This window comes from Peromyscus leucopus, chromosome 2 (assembly GCF_004664715.2).
Source record: "Peromyscus leucopus breed LL Stock chromosome 2, UCI_PerLeu_2.1, whole genome shotgun sequence".
Taxonomy (NCBI): domain Eukaryota; kingdom Metazoa; phylum Chordata; class Mammalia; order Rodentia; family Cricetidae; genus Peromyscus; species Peromyscus leucopus.
The window spans coordinates 66,530,804-66,540,834 of record NC_051064.1 but is presented as its reverse complement, the minus strand read 5'-3'; the positions used below and the strand labels follow the sequence as shown (position 1 = coordinate 66,540,834).

Sequence of the window (10,031 nt, the reverse complement as noted above, 5' to 3'; positions counted from 1 at the left end):
TTCTTCCAAAGGTCCTGAGTTCAGTTCCCAGCAACCACATGGTGGCTCACAACCATCTGTAGTGAGATCTGGTGCCCTCTTCTGGCCTGCAGGGGTATGTGCAGACAGAACACTGTAATAAAAAAATAAAAAAATAAAAAAAGAAAGCAAACTGGGCAAGTCACGGGGAGCAAGCCAGTAAATGGCACCCCTCCATGGCCTCAGCATCAGCTCCTGCCCCCAGGTTTCTGCCTCCAGGTTCCTGCCCTGCTTGAATTTCTGTCCTGACTTCCTTTGATGGTGAACATTGCTGTGGAAGTACAAGCAAAATAAACTCTTTCTTCCCCATTTTGCTTTTGGTCATGGTGTTCCATCATAGCATTAGTGACCCTAACTAAGACAGATATGGAACCAGAATTCTCGTATCCTGATGGTGAAAATGTAAATGACTCCATCACTTGGAAAACAGTTAACAGTTTTTTATAAAGCTAAATACAAACTTAATCAATGGCCCAGACATCCCACTCTCAATGATTTACCCAAGATAAAACACATAACTTTTTAATATCTACATATTACAAATAATAAATTATTTTTAAAAGTATCATTTTAAACTCAGTTTATGCAAGTTCACATTAAAAGAGATAAACTTGCTTTTTCAGGTTACGAGAAAGTAGCAGCTCTTTTAAGCTAAAGAAGACTATCTAGGGCTTTTCTGTTGAGAGGACCCTCTGTTGTACTCTCTGGTAGCAGAGCCTCCCTACCACATCACCATCTGGGTGTGGTGAAGTTCTGTCCGAAAAAGTTAGTATAAGAGCAACACATAGAAAGGGGTGCCATGGAAGACACCAGCTTTGACAGGAAGATATAAGAGTTGAGAGAGACCAGTATGAGGAATATCAAAGGAGAGAGCTGAAAAGAAGAAGATTCCAAAAGATCCGATGTGGCAAAGAAGTAAATTAGGAAGGTTCCAGATAAGCCAATGGTTTTACCTGTAGAAAGTCAATGGCTACAGAGGAATGATGGAAGAAAGAACCAGAAAGCTGTGTTCAAGTGAAAAGAAGAAGTGGAATCTGTGGCCATGGATGATTCCTTAGAGGTGGAGCAGACAATGGAAGAGGAAGGGACTTTGTTTTTCTTGTTATTTTTGTGTTGCTGGGGAGTGAACCCAGGGCCCTGTGCATGCTAGGCAGGTACTCAACCACTGTGGTCCCTACCCAACAAGAAAGGTTTATACATGAGGAACTTGATCATGTTTCTACTTTGAGTTTAAGGTGAAAGGACCAAGCAGACATCATAACAGGCTGCTCAGTCTTCTCTCAGAGATCAGGCCTCAATTTCAGTTTCCTGAGTCTTGAGCAAGCAGTTTCTGGGAGGGCTATGACGTAGTCCTTGCAGTAGCTCCCTTTCTGCACGTACTCTGACTGTTCAAGGTTCAGCCAATTGTTACTGTCTGGGAACCCTCACCAACTTAGAGCTATGTGCATGGGTCAATGTGAACGTGCGAGGCCAGCCAGTCTCCATGGCAGCTCAAGGACAAAGCCTGGGACTTGTCCAGGCCTGCCCAAAAAATGATACTGTAAACCCCAACCAGTAAATTCAAAGGTTACACACCCTCACCCAATCATATGACACAAAGGCTTGTCCTGGCTCTGTGGTGGTCTTGCTTGGGGGGGGAGGGTGTCTCGAGACACTGGCACAACAAAGGAAATCGCAAGGACACAGAGGCTGTTGATAAAACAGGAAGGAGTTTAACTGAGCAAGAATTAAGAAGACAAAACTTTGAGGAGAGACAAAGCCTTGAACACACTTAAGGAAAGTCGTAAGCTGATCTAGAAAGACTATCCATGGCATAAAGAAAAGACCCTCTCTTGCTCTGTGGGAGGAAGAAAGGCAAGCTGGACAAGCACTCAGGACACCAATGGCAGGGGCAGAGAAATGACTGGAGGTCATTCTTTTCAATGTGACATGGAACATAAGCGACATGAGATGAGTAGGACCTGAGAGCAGTGGTTGGTGTGTGTGTGTGTGTGTGTGTGTGTGTGTGTGTGTGTGTGTGTGTGTGTGTGTGAAGTTTTGGAGCACAGAGAGGAGTCACGGAAATAATCAGTATGGTGTGAATACCTTGATAGGGAGGGTCAGGGGCCTGCACTGGTGAAGGCATGGATTTGAGATAAAGCTAGTCCATAGCACTGCTCTGCACTTTAATTTGGGGGTAATGTGGTTCAGCAGCTGAAGAGAAGGAAAGAGAATAGTGGATTTACCCAGGGCAAGAGTAGAGTTTATATATGTGTGGGTCTTGGGGATTGAGGGACAAAATAGCCATGAACAAAATAGCCATGCTATCAAGCTAAGTCAGGAAGGTAGGAAAAAAATAGGGAGTGATTTAATAGGAACAAAATGTATGTGGGATCAGAAGCAATATGACAAATGTAAAGAGAAGGCTTAGCAGCAGCTGAAAAATAGCCACTTGTTTCATAAAAACTGGTGAAGGTCAATGGCTTCATTTGTGTTTGAACTTGACAAGGGCGGTCGGGCAGCTTCTTGATACAAACTTTCTACCTTCTGCACCTAGGATGGGCTACCAAGCTTGTACACCCATTTTGGGTCATATTCATTACAAAGCCATCAAGGATAATAGAAGATTTATATGAAGTTATATTTATTAATAAAAAGACTACTCAAGAAAGAACAATCCTTAAAAATTTCACCAAGTCAAAAAGACACATCCTTAGCAAGAGATATGATTAGTTGAAGCAGATATCCTATGAGAAATAATAATCTTTGAGATATAATGATTATGGATAAGTCATAGGAGATTTCTTGCTAGATTCTGCCCACTTGTGCCATTGTCCTGTTGGAGCTTAGTCATGAGCTCCTAGTTATGTGGCCTGGGCAGATAAATTAACTCTCCAGAGTCTGTTTTATTGTGGCAATGACTTTCCTTTCAAGGCTGCAGTATGGGTAGAGTGTGATAATAGATGTGAATTGGTGTAGAGGTTGTTGGTGTGTCCAACTGGCATAGCTTTCTTTGAGACATGTTTTTTGAAAAGGAGAGTTGGTTAAAATGATTTAGGTAAGCTCATTGTTTTAAATAAAGTTTCCCCCAGCTCCTATCTATAATCAGTGAACACTGGAAGGTGGTTGAATCCATGAAGGATGAAAAACTTGGTACTATGTCAAAAATAACTCCTTTTTCTAGATCCTAAGCTTTTTTTTTTTTCATCATGAGTTTTAATTAAAACTATTTGGGCTAGGTGTGAAGGGCATGCCTTTAATACCAGTACTCCAGAGTCAAAGGCAGGTGAGTTCAAGGCCAGCCCGGTCTACACAGCAAGTTCTAGGACAGCCGGGGCTATGTAAACAGACCTTATCTCAAAAAAAAAAAAAAAAAAAAAAAACAACAACAAAAAAAAATGAACAAAAACCACCACTACCACCACCACCACCAAAACCCACAATTAAAACAGTTCAATGATTCATACTGGATTGTGAAAATCTGATCGTTACAAACTGGACTATCAAGCCGGGTGTGGTAGCTTATTCCTGTAATCCCAGCAGTTTGGGAGGCTGAAGAAGGAGGAATTTGAGCTTGGAGACAACCTAGTCTACATAGTGAGAACCTATTGTAAAACTATATTACAAAGAAAAAAGAAACACTAGCAGTTATGGGGTGTTTATTCATCATGTATACCTGAAAGAAGCATTGCATACTTATACTCCTGTTCTCCATAACAAGATTATGAAGAGATGGTATAAAACAGTTATAAGTTAAAATATGACTGGATTAGAGACGAAACAAGGACAGCTAGATCTCTACGCAGCTGCGTCGTCAGTACATCGATGATTTAAGCTCATGTTTTGGTTATGAAAGCAATCCAGTTCATCTTACAGGAAACAAAAGCAAGCGCTGAATTGTGAACACACCGATCAATTATTTTTAGCATGTCTCTTCATTTTTCTGTCCCTGATTTCTTGCCTTCTGTGCCTGAGTCTTGAACAGGTGACCACTTCAGGGGATGTTGATATATAGGCCACAGAGAAAGTGTCAGCAAATACGAGAAAGCAAAGGCAGCTATAACTCTGTAGACTATCCACCCAAACTGTTAGCCATGTACCTGTATGTAAACCCAATTATTGCCAAAAAAAAAAAAAAAATTTCCCAAAACATCTGTTCAGTTATCTTCTGCCCCTTGTATTCCATCTGAGTGGGCAGGAACTCAGATGTTCCAGCATAATTGGCAGAGAAGATCGACAGTAAAATGGGGGTAGCTGATTCTTAAGGAGTGTGGCTTGTGGGGTGTCACACCAAACATAGCTGTTGTTGGTTTTTTTCTTACTCTTTGTTTCTTTGGGAGCCTGCCACCCAGCTCCCAAATAAATCATACACAGAGGCTTATTTCTTAATTATAAATGTCCAGCCTTCACTTGGCTTGTTTCTTGCCAGCTTTACTTAACTTTAAATTAACCTGTCTGTCTTTTGCCTCTGGACTTTCACCTTTCTCTATTTTTGTATACCTTTCTTTCTTATTCTGCTGCTGGTTATGTAGCTGGGTGCTGGCCCCTTCTTTCCTCACTCCTTTATCTCTTGCTCTTTCTTTTTCTCCTCTCAGTATCTCCTTCTATTAATTCTCTCTGCCTGCCAGCCCCACCTATCTTTTCTCCTGCCTTGCTATTGGCCATTCAGCTCTTTATTAGACCATCAGGTGTTTTAGACAGGCACAGTAACACAGCTTCACAGAGTTAAACAGATGCAGCATAACTAACACACCTTAAAATAATATTCTCCAACATGTAGCCCGGCCAACCTTACTCCTAAGCTATTTACCAGCCTCCAAATTCCACAGAAGACTTGTTAAAACAGTTGGGTGTGCTCTCCTCCCAGGATATCTGATTTAGTATTTTCAGGGTGAGCCCTCAGGTACTGCTCAGGGGACCTCACCTTTAAAACCACTGACCTAAAAGCACTACAGACCCAATACAGGAAGTTGCTCTCTACACAGCCCCTTTTCAGAATATAGCCAGCATCTGCCCCGCATCAGTGGAGGAAGCCATTTTTCACCACACAGATTGGTAAGGGCTCTCTTTCCCAACCAGTGGTCAGGAGTGAGAATCTCTGGACCAGTGTGACCAATCCCTAGAGCTAGGCTGGCCTGTTATCTGAGGCAAAAGGTTGAACCACAAACCTCAGTGAGTGAGTTTGGTCAATAATTAAGTAAGTTGTTTCTCAAATGATGGTGAGAATAAAGCTGAAGTCCGGCTGCACAATGCAGGGGTGGGGAGTAAGTGGTTTTGAGTGTTTGTGCTGGGTTCAGGAGAGTTCCAACCAAGACAAACTGAGCAAGGAGAGTGAATCGTGGCTTTGTTAGGGAAATCAGCTCTTCTGAGTCATAATGCAAGAGGAGGTAAATGTTCTCTGGCTTCTCCATCTTCTCACTCCTGAGACACACATTTGTGAAGTTGGACCCAAGGACCAGAAACACAACTGAGGATGCTAGGGACTTTCTCTTCCAGCACTTAAGGATCTGATGGAGATTTAGTTCATCATTGCACAAACTCCAAACTCCAACAGATGTTAAGACAAGAGGTAAGATGAGTGAGAATCTAAGACTCTTCCTTCTGATGATCTGGGAAACTCCATTTGACTTGTTTTTGTTTCTAAAAAAACATTCCTTGTTGATCTGGAGAAAGAGGGTCTTATGTAGCTCAAACTTGCCTTGAACCCATTAGTTAGTTGAGTGTTGACCTTCGACTTCTAATCCTTCTGCCCAGTACTGGGATTACAGGCACTGCACTCAGTTTGATGTGGTCCTGTGGATCAAGTCCAGGGTATTGTACACAGTAGGCAAGCACTTACCAGCTAAGCTGCATCTGCAGACCTCTGCTGGGTTTCAGAAGTATTCAGGACTGTAGTCCAACCAGCAGCACAAGGCTTATGATCAGTTGTCAATGGAGGGCTACATTTTACCCTTCTGGGGTAACGGCTGGACCCACGCTAGCAGTGGAGTTCTTGGCTAAAATCGCCCCAAACCCAGTGCTCCAAGGCATTTTGTTTCATTTTGTTGTTGTTATTAACTTCTGCTTGTAGCCCCACCCAAACACAATCCGTTCAAAATAAGCCCTGGATCTGACTTCATAGTTCTGAGCCCTGCTCTCTTTTGTACACTGACTCTCTCTCTCTCTCTCTCTCTCTCTCCCCCCCTCTCTCTCTCTCTCTCTCTCTCCCTCTCCCTCAGCACCACCCCTGCCATCATGCTTGAGCAAATCTTTCAGCCTATCTGAGCCTTATAACTTCTTGAGCTTTAAACATGGAAGAACAATTTCAACACCAAAGTTAGAAGGAATAATATTAGACAAATACGTGGAAGTATTAAAACCATGTATTATTTAAAAAAAAAAAAGGTTACTATTTTATACTAATCTAGAGGGTCATGCTGTGGCCTCTCTAAAACTGAGTTTTACTTTGGCCTCCTTCTAAACTAGTGAGCCATCTCCTCTCTGCACTCATCAGGGTCTCAGAGCATCCCTCCTTCGGGCGCTTCCATGGTGAATTTGAATTGCTTGCTTACTCTCAGACTGTGAGTTGCTCAAGGGCAGAGGCTGATCATCTAGTTCTCCTCCAGCATCTATTGGCACACAGTAGGTTCACAGCAATTGCCAGCTAGATAGAAAACTAAAAAGAATAGGCACGGTGCTGTATGCCTATGATCTCAGTATTGAGCAGTCAAGAGGGGAATCTTGAATTCAAGGCCAACCTAAGCTACATTTCAAGTCGAGGACAGCCTAGTATACATGGCTGCATCTCAAAATAAAAACCTCAAACCTTCATAGACAGGAAGGAATCCCATCAGCACACCAGGACGTTTCCAGCTCAGTTGCAGCTCTACTTCCTGCTTTTGCACGCTTTCTACCTCTGTAGTAACAGCCTTGATGAACAAGAGGGCCATCCGATGAACAACTCCTGGCAAGACTGCCCAAGTCCCACAGCTGCAAGTGAGGGCCACAGAGGAGGACATGCATCTTAATTTTTGGCATGGAAAACATCTCCCAGATGCTGAGTTGGGTTGTAAGTACCATCTGTCCTGCCACAGAGGATTAAAGGGAAGAACACCTTTGTCTGAATCTAGGGACAGTGCAGGCATCAAGATGAGCCGTTAGGATTAACTTGTCTACACGCCACCTGACTAATTGCATTCCAGAGAACCTGCCTAGGGCTTCTAGTTTGAAACCAAGTGGCTGGTGCTGTGGCAGATCTCTCATTCTCATGTGGTTACGTTCATTAGAGAGAATTCAGGAAAGGATGAGAATTAAACATCTCGGAGCTTATCCTAAAAGGTTTTAAGTCAGTGCACTCTACTATTTGATGTTTGAAGAAATGAAGTACTCCATTCTGGGTTCTTTTATATATTCCCTTTCATTTGTTTTTTCCATCCACAATGACTGGGTCTTTATGCCAGGCACAAGGGACACAAAAGGAGATGTGACATTATTTCTGAAACCTGGAAATCCACTGTCTTGGGTGGAGAAGTAACAAGAAGTGAGGCCTGTGAAACAAAATACAATAAAATGTGGCAAACAGCAGAAGAGAAGTTCAGAAGTTTCTGGGCCTGCAGGAGAGGGAGAAATAAAAATCCCCAGGTTTGTTAAAAGGTGACAAAATCTGTGCTTTGTCCTATTGTCGGGGGTGGGGTGGCGTGGGGATTCCCCAGCCCCATCACGGTGTTCTCCAAGGAAGTCTCACGGTCAGGACTTACCAGCTGGCTCACACCATCTTACTGTCCTCAGTGACAGATGCAAAAGACAGGACATGGCCAAAAAAAGATCAAAGGCATCTCTCCGTGAAAGCATGTATTAGGGTGCTAAGAGAAAGGGGATTGGTGTCCCCACTGAAGCCAAGAAATGAACCCCAATCTTGACTCCAGAGGCCCATCATAAAGGACGTGAGAAGCAGACATTTCCTGTGTTTTGGAGGAGGGGATAATGGAACCAGGAGAGGACAGCAAACTCAGCACACAAGAAATGTGTGTACATAAAGAAATGCATGAGCATACTGTGTGTGCATATTCATGCTTATGGGAGGAGGAAGGGACAGGGGAGAGAGAGAATTCCCATATGGAATTATAAGCTACATGATTTCTAGAACTTTCAGTGCTTTGAGAATTATAAAATCTTTTAAAATATTTTCTTTTTAAAAATTAATTTTAGCACAAAATAATAGGTTTCATTCTGACAATTTTATGCATAGGTATTATTATACATTGCTCATAGTCACTACATCCAGTATTCTATCCTGCTCCTCCTCTCTACCCACTGTTCACTGGTCCCCTTTTGGCCACCCAGATTGTCTCTCTTCTGCTTTCATATTTTAAACACACACACACACACACACACACACACACACACACACACACACACACACACGGGTGTTTTATAGCTAGATTCTGCATAAGAGAGAAAGTATATAAGTTTCTCTCTCCCAATTACTCTTTCTTGTTCACCCTCTCCATTCCTCCTCCCTCACAGCCTTACTTCTGCTGTTCTCCTAGAACCTGGGAGGTGGAAACAGAGGGGTCAAGAGTTCAAGACCAGTTTTGTTTGAGACCAGGCTGGTCTATCAGAAACCCTGTCAGAAATGAACAAGCAAGCAAAGGATATCCAACTGCTCATGTTTCAAAGCACTACCAACTTCTTCCTTTTATCAAAGCAGATATTCCAAAGCTCTTCACACCTGGGACTCAGCCTACTTTTGTGTCCATTTCTGGAATATAAATTTTCATATGCTGGGCAGTGGTGATGCATGCCTTTAATCCCAGCACTGGGGAGGCAGAGCCAGGAGGATCTCTGTGAGTTCGAGGCCAGCCTGATCTACAGAGCAAGATCCAGGACAGGCACCAAAGCTACACAGAGAAACCCTGTCTCAAAACAACCCCCCCCCCAAAAAAAAATTCATACAATGTATTTTGGTAAAAAAAAAAAATCTTTCCCTTCCCTCACTCCTCCCAGAACTGTGATCCATGTGGAAGAGGGGACAGAAAGAGTGTAAGAGCCAGACATGGCAGACAACTCCAGGGGGACAGTGTTCTCCAGACACAACAGGTTTGACGTGCATGTATAGAACTCACAGAGATGGCAGCATGCATGAGACCTTCGTAAGTTCGGACTAGAGAAGGCACCAGCATGGCGAGTGGGAAATGGGCACAAAACATTTTCTTCTTACCCTATCCTTAGGTCTTTCCACAGGCACTGGGTCAAGGTGCTGATGCAGAAAGTTAAGCCTGAGAGATCATCCTAGAGGCTTCATTTGGACTTCACTCATCTGACAGGAGAGGGAATTTTGATTTTGGAAAGTTTAAGTCATTTCTACTGGAGAAAGCTCAGTTACTGGAAGTCAGGAATGCTGTTCATATTGAACACTTGAAGAATGCAATCAGTCATTTCTGAGAAACAGTGCTCTAAAAGGCATGTGAAATATCTTACCAAGAAATCTCTTAAGAAGAAGAATCTCTATGATTGACTTTGTATGGTTGCATCAGACAAAGAGACTCGGGAACTTTGTTATTTCCAGATGAGTCAATATAAAGATGGGTCAGAATCTTAAGGCCTAGTCAGTCTTCACTTTTTAATAAAATGGAGTATGCTTGAGAAAGAAGTCCAGAGAAGGACTCCAGTTTGTCAGCAAATGAAAACTCTTCAAAAATAAATTACCCCTGTACTTCCTATGACTGTGTCTTAAAAAGGGGACTAAGTAATACATCTAATTATTTTTCTTAAATATGAGATTTCCTGTTTTTAAGTGATTGGGAAAACACTTTTCCCAACAAGACAAGTGAAGGCTCCATGAGGAACCTGTACACAGCCCAAGTCTTCTGGTTTCAGGTGGAGAACAGGGAAGCATTGTACATAGGTATGAACATTGGGATGCTAATGGCTGTGAGACCCTCATGCCTCACACTGCACCGAAGGGAATCAAATCAGTGAGCAGCAGTTTCTACCTTCATTGATAGCAATAACATAATATTAGGCATCCGTTACTGACTTCTCTGTGTAGCACC

General features: G+C 42.7%; 2 pseudogenes; one reads left to right on the top strand and one right to left on the bottom strand.

Moving 5' to 3' along the window:
• Positions 1-3,909: 3,909 nt before the first annotated feature.
• Positions 3,910-4,215, bottom strand: LOC114695701 (annotated as a pseudogene).
• Positions 4,216-9,031: 4,816 nt separating this feature from the next.
• LOC114695696 lies at positions 9,032-9,577 on the top strand (annotated as a pseudogene).
• The last annotated feature ends 454 nt before the right edge of the window (positions 9,578-10,031 follow it).